This window comes from Pinus tabuliformis, chromosome X, assembly GCF_031772625.1.
Source record: "Pinus tabuliformis cultivar Carrire ecotype Pingquan chromosome X, CPIR1, whole genome shotgun sequence".
In the NCBI taxonomy this organism is placed as follows: Eukaryota; Viridiplantae; Streptophyta; class Pinopsida; order Pinales; family Pinaceae; genus Pinus; species Pinus tabuliformis.
The window spans coordinates 1,289,118,919-1,289,134,365 of NC_142308.1; the positions used below are offsets into that span (position 1 = coordinate 1,289,118,919).

The window sequence follows — 15,447 nt, forward strand, 5'->3', positions numbered from 1 at the left end:
CAACGAAGGAGTCACCAAAATGCAGTCATCTTTGAAAGTAGATCCAATAAAACTTCTAACAACCGGGCAAGTTTTAATCTCAGTGATTTCTTCAACAGTGTGATCCTCAACAACATGAGTGATTTCTTCAGAGACATGATCTTCAACAACATGAAACTCTTTGTCAATGGACTCAAAAACACTGCTAATCCCAAATGGGTTCATGAGAAAATGATCATTAAAAAGATCATTGTCTAAAATAATAGACATATCAGTTAGCTTTATCACCTGTCACAAACGGTGCTCACTAACAGCACTCTCTTGAACAAGACCCACTTACACGATTTTTGCAACAAAACAAAGAAAACCGGGCCGACTGAAAAAGAATATGACCACGGCACAACAGTTTCTGCAAAGAACACAACAGTTTCTGCAAAGAATCACAGATGGTATCTATTGGAAGTTTCGTTAATGAAACCACAGCAACGCACAACGGCACAACGGTTCTCTCTTCACAATGGCGGCAGCGGACAGCCTCTTCACAGCAATTCGCAGGCTCTGTGCCTTTCTTTTTCTGTTTTAACACCGCAGGTCTCAGTTTTAACACCGCAGGTCTCAGGGAGGAGGTCCTTATCCTCACGCAATCACGCAGCAAGTCTTTATTGTTTTAACACGCAGCGAAGAACAAAAAAAACGGACGCAGGGGAGGTCGCCTTTCACGCAGGGCTGACCCTTGGTACTCGAGCTGAGAGAAATAAAGAAAATACCTCTATTCCGACAAAGTGGAATACAAACAAGATTCCACAGAGAAGTACCGTAAGAGAAGTACCGTAAGAGGGCCACAGTACTCCAACCGAAGCCAATCATGAAGATTCCAGAGCTCTTGTACGAGGTTCAAAGGGCTCACGTCTGACAGTGGACTTTCAAACAAACAAGAAGACGGTGGATGAGATTGGCCGCATTCCAACTAAGCAACTCAGAAACAAAATCGCTGGCTATTCAACTCATTTAATGAAACGTATTCAGAAATGTAAACAGGCACATAAGGATTCAAACGATCCCAAATAAACAGGCACATAAGCTGGCAGCACGCGAACGGTTCTTGATACACACTACAGCAACTGCTACCCGAGTTCTTGACTGGGGTCTTGGCAGCACATACGCACAACAGCGCAGATCTTGCCTCACGCAGACACCACTCGGCCTTCCTCACCTGCGCTCTCACCCCAGCTCAAACGCTGAGCTCTGATACCAAATCAAAACAGAAAACTCACAAACTTTTATTAATCTATTTGTTCAATTACATCACACTTATATAGGAATAACACCTAACCACTCATAACTAATTCTGTTCAACCACCTACAACTAATTCAGTTCAACCACTCATAACTAGATCTATTTCTGCATTATTCTCACGCAAATCATGGAGGTGGTATCATTATTTAAGATTTTGGAATGCTTTTCTACCAAAAACCAGTCTCCTTAGGTGCTGTTTCTGGTTTTCAGGGTTAAGTTATTCAGTAATGCTCACCCGATCACTATTTTCTAATCTGGATTGGCCTAGAGATAAATCATAGGAACAGTGGGTGATTTTCGTTTGTTGTTCCAAGTGATTATAAATATGCCTGGCAGTGGAACTAACAGTTTCTACAGCTGTGCATCTCTCTGAAACTTGAGTTGCTTCTGTGACACTAACCATGTGCGTATCCCCGCCATCTGTAACCTTTTCCCAATTGCATTGCCTCGGCTGTGTCTGATAGAAGATCTTGGAAACCACCAGCTCCCCTTCCTTCTCTTCTTCCTGTGAACCCAAATGATATTGATGCATCACCCAATTTGTTTTCTCGGGTTTCTTGTGCTTCCCAAAGTTAGTGTACAGTACTAAGATTTTCTTGCACCCTTTCTGCTTGCCATTAACCAGCACTGGTCTGGTTTTACCAGTCTTGTGCCATCTTGTTTCGCCTTCACTGCTCTCATCGCGGGCTGTTTGTATCTTTCTCCCATATTGATTTTCAAAATGTTTATCTGCAATTATCACTTCTGAACTGATAAGAATTTGTTCTGAAAGAAAGGATGTTTTACTTGTTCTTTTGCATCCTGACTAGCAATGCTGCAAAGAGAAAATGGCGGTACTGGTACTAGGCTACAAATGATGATATTCTCCTTTCCTTTTTAATGACATCTTCTTCTCATGTCTTGAAATGTGTTATTGCTATTCATGTCCATCATTTAGGCACTCAAATTCTATAACCCATTTTTCCATCCATTTGGAAACATATTTGGTGTGATTTTTGGTTGTAGAGTCTGATGATTCTGAGCACTACTAGCTGCTAAAACGGGTTTATTTCCTAGTTTTTGAATGATGGATTTATGGCTTAAAGTATTTGTTGAATGTTTTTTCCTTTCTCGGTATCTGCAAAATAGAGCAGGGCATTATTTCCTTAAATTTTATAATGTGAACTCAATTTGCTCAATCTTCAAGACCATTTAACTGCAAATCTTAGCTAAATGACACTGAAAGTTATCTGACCATGACACCCTATGGGATGTGGCCTTTTCTAGGGTAAACATTTATGGCGTGGAACCTTTTTCCAGTATATTTTAAATGCATATACTTTGTGATGTCCAAGATCTGATTCATTAATTTTATGCTTAAAATCCAAGTATGTCGAGTCAAGACATTGTAAGTATTGTTCTAACAAATTTTTTATTTTTGGTTTGGGCTGACGGCAGCCTTCTTTATCATTCTTCCTGATAAAATAACCACACTTAGAAACCCCATTGGTATTCAGTCCAATCGTAGAACATGTCATGCCAACAACAATGTTCATCCAGAAGGAAAAACTAAAATATCACATATGGGTATTATTGCAAGAACACCAAGAAGTTATGTAAGGGTTACAACATGGAGGTACCTCACATGTTATTTTCATTTAAATCCAAGGAAGAATAATGCTCCCCTGTCTCTTGCAAATAGAGAAAAGAGATGAAGCTTCTACTCATCGTGTCTCATCTTGTCTCGAGAAACGAAAAACTAGACACTAATGCAAGCTATGGCAGATATGATGGGATATTGCCCAATAAACAAATTCTATTTTATGGTAGGGTCACATGGATCAGTCTTCAAGTGTGGAAAAACGAAAAACTAGACACTAATGCAAGGTATGGCAGATATGATGGGATATTGCCCAATAAACAAATTCTATTTTATGGTAAGGTCACATGGATCAGTCTTCAAGTGTGGAATCTAAAGTGATGGTTGCTCTAGATTTGGCAATGACTGAGCAAACTTCATCCAGATTGGCTGACATGAATAATCTTCAAAAGTGGGAGTCCTCCAAGATTTTACGACGAAGCTATCATCACAACACAACACAACATAACAATGGAGATTTTGTATGCCTTGTGTCTCAGACATTTTGTTCAAGCCAAATCAAAGCAGGGGTAGTCTCACGAGAAAATTAATTGATCATTTGTGACCTTAAATCCAGAGACTCAAAGTGCTTTATTCTGAAATTTTTTCCTAGTTTCTTTTGTAATTTCTTACTTCCAATGATGGTGCTTCATTTCATGCACTTATTTTCATTGTAATCTGATTCTCGCTTGTAAACAAAAATTGCTCATTTGAATTAGATATTGGATTGGTTTATCATTTTAATTGCTTTTTTCTAATAATCACTCTTCACATAGGATAACAAATATGAATTCGTAATGGCCTGTAATTACACCACACAGGTTGTTTGAGATTGGTGTACTTATGTGATCCTAGGTCACATCTCATGCATTTACTTCCAAGAGAGTTTCTACAACTATGCCAAGTATCTAGGATGTTAACTCTCATTGTTTTATTAAATAGATTTTGTTAGTGTAACAGTTGTGTTCTTCAAATTAAATTTTCAGCTTTGTACTGTTGGAACATGTACAGTGAAAAATACCCTTTCTAATTTTATCTTCATTTAAGCAATAGGGTAGGTCCTTTGGGATCAAACTAAAGATATTATTTTGTCATATATTTAGGTTTTGTTTAATGTTTTTGTGAGAAACACTATGGGCATTCGTTTGGAAGTTTTTGGAAATTTAATGTTTTCGAAGTGAAATTTCTCTGTGAAATTAATACAACAAAATGGGAAGTTGTTTCATTTGGCTGTTGAAACTTTAACGACCTGCATCCTTGTCTTCTTCTTAAGACTTAAATATTATGTAAAAATGTCGGATGAGCCAAAGTTGTCAAGTACATTCACAAAATATAACTCTTAATTAGTGTTATCAGTGTGGTCCAATGATCCACAACCCAACCTTTGAGTTTGCAAACGGGGATTGTGGAGGGGCTAGGAAAGTGGAAACACAATTTGGGAAGAGTAATTCTTAAAGCTATGATAAAATGAAGAAAGAATATTAGATCTTATGCAAAAGAAACAAAGGTGTTTCATCACTATCACTATAGTGATGGTTTTCATTTTTTCAATAACAAAGAAACTTATAATACCAATGTATTGCAATGTTATTATGTAAAACAGTATGTGAAACAATTTGGATGACGACAATACCATAGTAATAATGGTTTAATTTTAAGGTCATAGCTATTCGAGATACCAAATTGGTGTATGAGACTCTTTTGTTTATCGAATAAGGGGATTGTCTCTTCACGGTGATTTGACTACTAAAGTCTATGAAAATGTACATATTATACCCCACTCTAGATTTGAGCCTATGACCTTTCAAGAAGAAACATGTATTATTAACCATTAAGTCCACTAAATTTGTAAAATGGTAAGAGTACCAAGACGTATTAAATTAGAGTTGAACATGTGTATAATCTCACTCAATTATATGAATACAAACCCAAACTTGAGCCATAAAAGATTGGGCAAGTTGAGTGGGGACTGTGAAAGAGAAATTGTAACATGATCAACATGGAACAATAGATTTTTTTTTTATCAACAAGAAAAACATATGCCTAGAGAGAGTTTTCTCCAAGTAGTGGAACCCCCTCTCTTATCTCCCTATGGTGCAAAAACAAATCCAAATAGATTCTAAGAAACAATTTCATGTTGAAGGTAGGACAATATGTCAGATGCATAGAAATGTACTAATGGAGTTCTCTTTATATGGTCCTAACGTTATGGAATACAATAGAACAATACAAACTAATCTAACCATTTCATGTTGAAGGTAGGACAATATGTCAGATGCATAGAAGGCCCAACAATCTCAATAGAGATGATGGCTGGAAGATCAGTAGCTATTGGATCCCTACCCTTTCATGCTAGTCTTTCGTTTCCTCCCCCCCATTTTTTTATCTTTTTCAAGCTTTCGTTGCTCCCCCTGGAACCTTCCTTCCTCCTAGGATTTATCCTTCTTGCTCTGTGGTTTTTATTGGCTTTTTCCTGTCCTTCTCCTTTTTTTTTTTTTACTTGTATTTTTATCATTATTTATTTATTTATTTATTCTTAATTTTATTTATTTATTTTATTTATTTATTTATTCTTTAATTATTTAGTTATTTATTTATTTTATTTTATTTTATTTTTATTTATTTATTTATTTTATTTATTTATTGATTTTTTTTTAAACTAACTTTTACCTTTAATAGCTAAGTTCTTAATTAAATTTATTTATTTATATTTTTATATATTTATATATTTATTTATTTATTTATTATTATTATTATTATTATTTATTTTTATTTTTATTTGTTTTCGTTATAATATATATTTATTCTGAGTAACTATTATCTTAAAAGTACCTTATATATATTTTTATTGAAAGAAAGGTCTTCCATATAACTAAATCCTATTTAATTTCAATTTTTAATTATTAAATGATAACTTTTTAATTAACTATTAACTTAAGCACCAATTTAAATTATTTTATTTATTAAAAAAAAAATATTTATATTAAGGGTATGGTCACCGAATATAACTAACTTTCTTTAAACTATATATTTGACTTTATGACTCTGGTCCCTTAGTCAAAATTAGTCGTTGGTCTAGATAGCCGTTGGAGGCTCTGCTCTGACTATTTAACATGCAAAGCTGAATCTGTTTCTTCAACTTGTCCTGACGATGAACCACACTGGTTGACAAAGGTCTTTCTACATGTGATTTACGCTGAAGTTCTTCTTACAACTTTTATGGATCACAGAAGCCTCAATTCAACAATGCATAGAAACGTACTAACAAAGTTCTCTTTATATGGTCCTAATGTTATGGAATACAATAGAACAGTACAAACTAGTCTTTCTCGAGTGGACCACACAAAAAAAATCAATATTGAAGGCAAAAATGTATATATATGGCCATAAAACATGTAAAAATAGGACAAAATAGAACAAGCCAGTGTCAATAACTGTAAGATCTAGGTCAGGCGAGCAAACAAACTAAATCTGCAGCCTAATCAGAAAAGAAATAGAGTCAAATGTGGGGGCAAGAGATAGCAATAATACAGAGACTTGGACCAAGTCTGAGAAAAACGTGTTACAACCATAATAACAAAATTGGATGTTTTGTTTACAGGGGCCAGTTTTTTTCGCTCCAAACCTCAAACTAGGGCTAGAATCAATTGTCTTAATGCCTGTAATATTCGATAAACTCATAACTATCTTTATTTCATAGTTACTATTAACAAGGCTATAGGGTGGACATTATGTGTGTTACACCTCATATTGTATGGATTTTCACACTGTTGTTTATCAAATTGATGCAGATTTTTAGCTGGTTTCTTGGAGCATTGGAACAACCTAACGGGATACATCTTCATAGAGCTCTTTCTCTACATGGCTTGGATCATTTGATGGATGTTTTTAGTTTCATTTAGCCTAGCTTCTCCTAGCACCTGCTTGGACATAAACCTTTTTGAAATCAATCAGTTGCTTATTTGGGGCATGGGCTGTAGAGAAGAGAAACAATACATGCCTGACATCTCTGTTACCAACGTTATTACATCAACAACAACTTGCAAGGACATGTTCTCACATTTAGTGTTAGTCATGCTGACAGTCTCACAGGATTCTGGTTTTGTGGGAGAACATTTGTATTTTCCATCTAGATGAACAAAGATAAGTTTGGGTGCATGGACTATAGTGATGTTGAAGCTTATGTAGCTCATTCCATCTCTCAAGGTGAAGACAATTTGTCCACTTGGGCTTGAAACACTGAACTTGAGGGTACACATAATGGATGCCATGAGAGGTGGAGACATTAGTTCAATGAGCATGTCCATGCCCAATTTTTCTTTAGTTTCATCATCAGATTTTGATACAGAGGTAATTTGACGAGATCAATTTTGGATTTTTCTATGAATATGCATTTGGAACTTTCAGGTTGAATTTGCCTACAAAATGTTTGAATTCTGGAGAGAGATTGACTGGCATGTTTCTAGAGTAGAATAGTTGTATACTGTTCAATGTTTTGAAGACAATTCAGGATTAAACTTAACTGCAATGATTATTATGAACCTACATTGCCCTGGGTATGGATATTTGATCATTACTTCCCATCCAATTCTTATTTCCTTTAGTTCTCTATCAGGTTATAATTTGTCTCTTAGCCATATAGATCCTTGTGTATTGATAAGTCTAAGGACTATTTTTATTTTCGTTGGGTAGGGTTTATTTGTCATTCAGTGCATGCAGAGAAGAATTAATGGAATTTTATTATTAAGTGCCCTTAGAGCCGCGGTGATTTAAAGAGTTTCCTGGGTCACTAGTACAGTTGTGACCGAAATATTTTAGAAGCACATGTAGACCTCCCAAGGCACAATAAGAACATGGGTGTCCACTAAGTTGAAGCCTTGAACTTGACCATCTCAAACTCAAAGTCAAACCTGTATGTTGCAAATCATAGTATCATGAACTTCATTGGAATTGAATATTTAACATCATATCATTCTAATTGGTTTATTGGACATGGTACAAATAATCTATCTTGCATTAAAAGGTTCAATTTCCTTCCAAGTGTGAGGATTTTTATAATGAATTTCTACTGTGTATTGGTTTTTTAAGTGTCAAGCATTTTTTAGCTTACGGGATGTGTGATACAAGTATGTTTTCTCTAGTTTCGTCATATGTTAAATATCTCCTTATTGTATGTTGTTGATACTCAAAATTTACTTGAGTCACAATATTCACAAATCATTTTCTCCCATATTGTTTTTCAAAATGTCTATCTGCAATTATCACTTCTGAACTGGTAAGAATTTGTTCTAAAAGCAAGGATGTTTTACTTGTTCTTCTACATCCTGACTAGCAAGTTTGCAAAGAGAACATCACAGTACTGGTACTAGGATGCAATTGATGATATTCTCCTTTCCTTTTTAATGGAATCTTCTTCTCATGTATTGAAATGTGCTATTGTTATTCCATGTCCATCATTTAGGCACTCCAATTCTATAACCCATTTTTCCATCCATTTGGAAACATCTTTGGTGTGATTTTTGGTTGTAGGGTCTGATGATTCTGAGCACTCCTAGCTGCTAAAATTATTTTATTTCATATTTTTTGAGTGATGGATTTATTGCTTAAAGTATTTGTTGAATGTTTTTTCTTTTGCCTGTATATGAAAAATAGAGCAGGGAATTATTTCTTTAAATTTTATATTGTGAACTCAATCTACTCAATCTTCAAGACCATTTAATTGCAATTCTTAGCTAAATGACACTGAAATTTATCTAACCATGACACCCTGTGGGATGTGGCCTTTTTTAGGGTCAACATTTATGGCGTGGACCCTTTTTCCAATATAGTTTAAATGCATATACTTTGTGGTGTCCAAGATCTAATTCATTAATTTTATGCTTAAAATCCAACTATGTGCAAGTCCAGACATTTTAAGTATTGTTCTAGAAATTTTTTTATTTTTGGTCTAGGCTGGTGGCAGTCTTCTTTATCATTATTCCTTTGGTATCTGGTCCAATCGCATAACACGTCATGCCAATGACAATGTTCATCGAGAAGGAAAAACTAAAATCTCATGGATGGGTATTATTGGAAGAAAACCAAGAAGTTATTGAAGGGTGACAACATGGAAGTCCCTCACAGGTTGTTTGTCTTTAACTCCAAGGTAGAATAATAGTCCACCTAGCTCAATTGATGCAGTAGCCTCAAGCATCAACATCCTCTCAGGCCGTCTCTCAGCAACCTGCCCAACCTGCTCAACCCTCTCAGCAGTCACAACTTGCACCAGAATGGTTACAACAGCAAGCATAGCTTCAGCAACAATTTCAAATACAGCCAAGACCTCGACAGCCTACTACAATGTAGCAAGGATCTCAAAGAGACAATAGATAATATAAAATACATCAGCAAAGGCAGCATGGAAGATAAAAGACGATTCACTAAAGGACAAAGTAAGAGGCAACTTTCCTAATACATTTTGTTTCAAAATTCTTTGTTGTTTTAATGTAAAAAAGGGCTAATTGGCCTATATAAGGACCAATTCGACTCATTGTTAGGGTTGATCATTTGGAGGAGCGAAAAAAATTGTCTCTTAAAAGTAGGAAACCACTGTGTATTGTAATTTAGGGTTTTTGAAATAATAGATTTGTGCTTATTATTTGTAAGGAAGTAAGGCCTTGGTAGATTAGCATCTTAGCAATTTCAATAGTTCTATCATAAATCTTAGATTCTGATAGCCATTGGGTTCTTGTTCGAGTTCTAAAGGATACCCATCCTACCTCAATTTCGACATCTTCCATAAACAACTCCCGCAGCAATCTAGATGATCACTATATTATGCAATAGGGCTAGAATCAATTGTCTCAATCCCTATAATATTCCATAAACTTAGAACTGTCCTTATTTCACACTTATAAGGCTATAGGCTGGAGATTATGTGTGTTACACCTCATATTGTATGGATTTTCACACTGATGGAGATTTTTAGCAGGTTTCTTGGAGCATTGGAACAACTTGAGAGGATACATCTTCATAGATCCCTTTCTCTTCATGGCATTGGATCATTTGATGGATGTTCTTGGTTTCATTGACTTTGGCTTCTTCGGGCACTTTCTTGGACATAAACCTTTTTGAGATGAATTAGTTGCTTCTTTGGGGGATGGGTTGTAGAGAATAGAAGCAATACATGTATGTCATCTATGTTACCAACGTTATTACATCAACATCAACTTGCAGGGACATGTTCTCACATTTATTGTTAGTCACGCTGACAGCCTCATAAGATTCATGTTTTTTGGGAGAACATTTGTATTTTCCATCCAGAGGAATAGAGATGAGTTAGGGTGCATGGACTACAGTGATTCGAAGCTTGTGTAGCTCATTCCATCTTTGAAGGCGAAGGAAATTTGTCCTGTATAGAATCTATAAGTCCTGCCAGGGTAACTTATGGTAGGATCTGCCCTCATGGTCATGTTGGTCATGTTAACATTGTCAACAAACTCATCTGGATACCAAGTCACAAGCAATCTACCACCTACAGCAGTGTAAGCCTCTTGGACTACAGGTTGCAATTACGCATGCCCACCAAATATTCTATGAATTTTGTACTATGATCAGATGACACTGACCTAGACGGTATTTCGGGCATAGTTATTTAAGGTTGTGTGTAGAATATTTCAAGAGAAGCTATGCATGACAAATTTGATTTGTTCAATGTAAAGATATTAATATTTTTCAAATACAATGAGCTCACAATATTTTTGGAGTTGGCATTTTCCTTCTGGTCTAGAGGCCATAGTAAGTCTATATTTATTGGACAAACTTCTGAAGCATGTTATTTATGAGATCTATAAGTTCCTACTATTTGGGAGGTTCATTTTCCATTGAAGCATCTATTTGTGGTTACCTTATTGTTAGTACAAAGCTCCTCTAGTTAACAAATGTACCTAGTTGTGAATGTTGTCAGTATTAGCAGAATTGTGGAATTATTCCCAGTATAAAAATTAGAGATTGATCTAAACTCTAGGTCCATGGAAGCAACTAGAATCGTCTCAGATTCGTTTTTTGAGTAAATTCAAAAATGACGCTTATTTTTGGTGAATCTAGCTCGCTAGAATTTCCTTGGAAAAGTTAGGGAAGATGTATTATACAATATTAAACGTGAAGAAACCTAACTGCAGATGGTGATTACCCATGTTCTTATTTAATGGCCATGCCCTCATTTCTGAATCACCATGTTCTTCTTTCTTCTTATCATGTTGTAGCTTGAAGTTGGGTGGAATTCATTGTTAAGTTCAACCAATGGAGGTGTTCTACAACTTTGTTGAAGGTTGTTATCCTGAGTAGCTTGATTCTCAAGGACAAGGCTATAGGTCAGGAGATTATGTGTGCTACACCTCATATTGTATGGATTTTTACACTCATTTTTATCACATTGATGGAGATTTTTAGCTGGTTTCTTGCAGCATTAGAACAACTTGAGGGGATACATCTTCATAGAGCCCTTTCTCTTCATGGAATTGAATCATTTGATGGATGTTCTTGGTTTCAGTGAGTCTAGCTTCTCCTGGCACCTACTTGGACATAGACCTTTTTCAAATCAATTAGTTGCTTCTTTATATGTCACAATTTTTCTCGAATTTATACCTTATGGTGTTTCCATTGCAACATTTGGTGCAATTGCTAGTCATAATACTGTGTGTAGTTCAATAACTGAGAGACGTTGTCGTAACGTTATATTTATAAATAATAAAGTAATACTTATATTAACAAATTAAAAGTATAAATAACCAAAAAATTGATGTGGACCATAAATAAAATACTTTAATTTCCACCTTAATTTCACATTAACTTTGTATAAAGAGATAAATTAATTGAAAGTAGAAAAAGTAATTTACTTTTTAGAATAAGGGAGAAATGTACTTTCTTCACTATTTAATATGGAATTGACGGAAAATAATATTATTGATTTTCTTCACTATTTAATATGGAATTGATGGAAAATAATATTATTGATATTATATGATGTTTAATTCATTTTACATTTAGTTTAAATATATATATATATATATATATATATATATAGATTATGTTGATTTCTCAAGTTATCAAGTGAGTTCATTAGTTAGGATGAATAGGTTCTCAAATTCTCAAGCTTCTAAATATTACTTGAATATTTTAAATGCAAAGAACTTCCTTGTAACTCACTTGTACTATTACTGGAAAAAGAATCAAAGATGGCGAAGGTAGGTTTTGATCCGGGAACCCTAGGCCCTAGGCCTAGGTGATGCAGGATTCTGCAGAATGACACGCAGGTACGGGGTTTGCAGCGCTGGCGGACTCATCGAGCTTTGGTTACTTTCGTGGGTCAAACGGGTTAGTGACGGTTGGGTTAAGGAAACTTTTCTTTCAGGCTGGCGGTTTTCCTGTCTCGGTCGAGGGTTTGTGAGAGCGGTTTCCTGAATTTTAAGCCCGTGAAACTTCCTTGGAGTCTTGCTGTCCCGGTCTAGTTGCATAGCCTGCCTCCTTTGTCTGCAGGCGGTTTTTCAGCGTTTTTTCTCGGGTAACGGTTGCGAGGAGGCATTGCTATTTACGGACTTTTAGCTTTTTACCATGGTAATTGCAAATGAGTCGGTGGAGCTTGACCCATCTCCTGAAGACTTACTCACGGTATGGGGGAAGGAAATTAATGCGCAGAACCTTGGTGAGCTATTTGGAAAGCCTGATGGTCATGGAACTGTTTCGGTCTCGGCTGGTGTTTCAAGAGTTTCAAGTTTTGCAAAAGGTCTATTGGACGAGAGTTGGGACCTGTCAGGCAACCTAGGCATCACTTGCAAGGGCCCTGAGAAGGAAAACCCTAAAGCAGAGCTGAGCACTTGGGGAGACAAGGGTTTCGCTTCGTCGATTGGTAAGTCATTATCCCCATCTAAAATTTTCTGTCCGTCCGGAGGTTTAGAGGATATCATCAATTCAGTGCATAACATAGGGGTATGGAGGCCTGTAGGGGGACTCAAAGATTCAGGGAATGAGGCCAAGGGAAGTTCTCACCTGTTGGCTGTTAACAGAGGACTTTTCTCTAAGGACTCTACTCAGAGTATCGTAGGGTCGGAGGGTTTGGTTATCGAATCTGGTAGGCAAGCAAAGCAGGGGTTTGTATCTTCATCTCTTGGGGCAGGTAAAGGACTAGAGAAGGGCCCCTCGGAGGAAGGGGAGGTGGGCAGTCCAATCGAAGGGCTGGTAGAAACCCCGACAAGTAATGGGGGTGAACATGCAGCAGGGCCTGAAGATGGGGCGCAAAGGGGACCTGGAGAACAAATCCCAGATCTCGGTGACAAGAATGCAGAGCCGGAGTTGAGAAGGACAGGGGAAAAAAGAAAGAAGACAAAACCTCTGAAGACAAAGCGCTTTTCGGAACTGGTTCTGGGTATGGATGTGCAGGTGGAAGACGTTCTGGGGGTGGCTGAGGTCACGCTCGTGGGCAGGATCAGAGGGCGGCCTGTATCAGGCAAAGCCCTCAGGCAGTGGGCGGAGAGTCAATGGTTGGGTACCCCAGCGGCCTCTTTCAAAACAAACTCTCTGGTTAAAGGATGGTTCATGGCCAGTTTCGACAGTAAGGAGGCATTGGAATGGGTCGAGGGGCAGAATTGGGAGTACGGGAACCGGCCGGTCTTCTTCAAAAGATGGACACCGCTCTTCGATGCCGCCAAAGAAAAGGTCGACGAGTTCCCTGTCTGGGTTAGGGCTCCAAGCTTACCTCCATTCCTCTGGGCGGATTCTGTCTTCAAGTCTATAGGGAACTTGTTGGGTACCTATCTGGATGCCGATAGGTCGTATCTTCATACTTATGAGAAAGCAGTGGCAAGAATAGTGATGAGACTCAACCCCAAGGATGGCCTGGCAAAATCTATAACTTTGCGCTATAAGGAGTATGTCGTAGAACAGCCTTTGGATTATGAACTCCTTCCGTTCCGCTGCCATCGATGCCATGAGTATGGGCATCTGGCGAGGGACTGCTCGTTGGGAAGGAGAACGAGGAGGACTCAAAGAGATGAAGAGGAGTGGGAAGGGCCTAGGAGGCATGTTGAGAGCCTGCTGGAGGAGTCTATTCCATTTGGGACTGCTGCGGAAGAGCACCTGCATCAGTCAGAGGAAGGAAAGCCCAAGGAGGATGGAGGCCCACTGGTTTCTTCCGATGAACAACCGATGTTGGATCCTCCTACTCCTGTTCCGGCCGCCGTCAACGAAGATGAACAAACGGGTATGCAGTCCTCTCAAAAAAATCCTGCCTTTATATCTGTATCTATTATCGGGGGTAGTTCTCTGTTAAATAATTGTAAGGATGTTATGCAAAATATTGATAATCTCTCTGCCGAAATGCCCTCCTTAAATCTGAACTGTGAGGATTTTCCCCCATTGGGTAAGGGTGCTGGGCCTTCTTCTACTGCTCGCCATTATAATCTTAGATCACTCAGCAAAAAGTCAGTTTGTTCAAATGAGATTATGGAGCCTGTAGGTGGGTTAGGGGCTGAGACTCCTAAGACTTTTTCTAAGAAGGGTAGAGGGCGAAAATCCCTGCTTTCAAAAACTCAAGCTAAAGCCATTTATGATGTAGCTGATGGGAAACATATGACAATTCCTGGGGTGCTTAGAGCAGCAAAACCCCCTGAGATGGTTATTAAATGATCTGTTTTTCTTGGAATTGCAGGGGTTTAGCTAGTAAACCCAAAAAACTAGCTCTAAAAGACCTAATTTCGCGTAATAACCCGGATATAGTTTTTCTTCAAGAAACATTGGGCAAAAGTATGGATATTGAATCGTCTCTCTGTTCTATCTTACCGGGTTGGGTCTTCATAGCTGCTAATGCTTCAGGTCACTCGGGAGGGCTTGCCATGGGTTTTAAGAAAGGAAGACTGAAGGTGTTAAATTCCTGGGGATTACCAAATGTTTTGGGATTGGAGGTTGTTTCCCCTGATTTTGATATCCCTTTGTTGTTCGTTAATGTTTACGGCCCTTGTCAGGGAAGGGTTTCTTTTTGGAATGATCTCCTCTCAAAAGGTCTGATTAAAGATAAAAATCTAATAATTGGGGGAGACCTTAATTTTTCTTTGGGGATCGCCGAAGCTTGGGGGCCTCTTGCGAGGGAGGATCCCCTGACAGATTTCTTTTCAAATGCCCTTCTTTCTCATCAGCTGATTGATGTAAATATCATAAAAGCAAAACCAACCTGGAGGAACAGAAGAACGGGGGATGATAGAATTTCGAAAAGATTGGACCGGTTTCTTATCAGTGAAAGGTTGGCGTCCAATATTCCTTTGTTTCGGCAATGGGTGGGTGAAGGTGGAAACTCGGACCACTTCCCCATCCTGCTGGAATTCTCAAAACCCCCTCCAAAACCGGCCGCTCCTTTCAAATTCAATGCCTCTTGGCTTCAGGAGGACTCTTTCATAAAACTTTTCAATGAAACTCGGAGACATTCGGGTTCGGAGCAATCAGAGAATAAAGCAGGTCGCTTCATGGATAATCTTAAAAGACTTAAGAAAGCAGCGATTGAATGGGCTTCAGCTAGAAGGAAAAA

At 37.7% G+C, this 15,447-nt stretch overlaps 1 pseudogene; it reads right to left on the reverse strand.

The window, feature by feature from the left end:
• Positions 1–1,478: 1,478 nt before the first annotated feature.
• Positions 1,479–15,447, reverse strand: part of LOC149144763 (NAC domain-containing protein 75-like) — a 51,714-nt pseudogene continuing 37,745 nt past the window's right edge.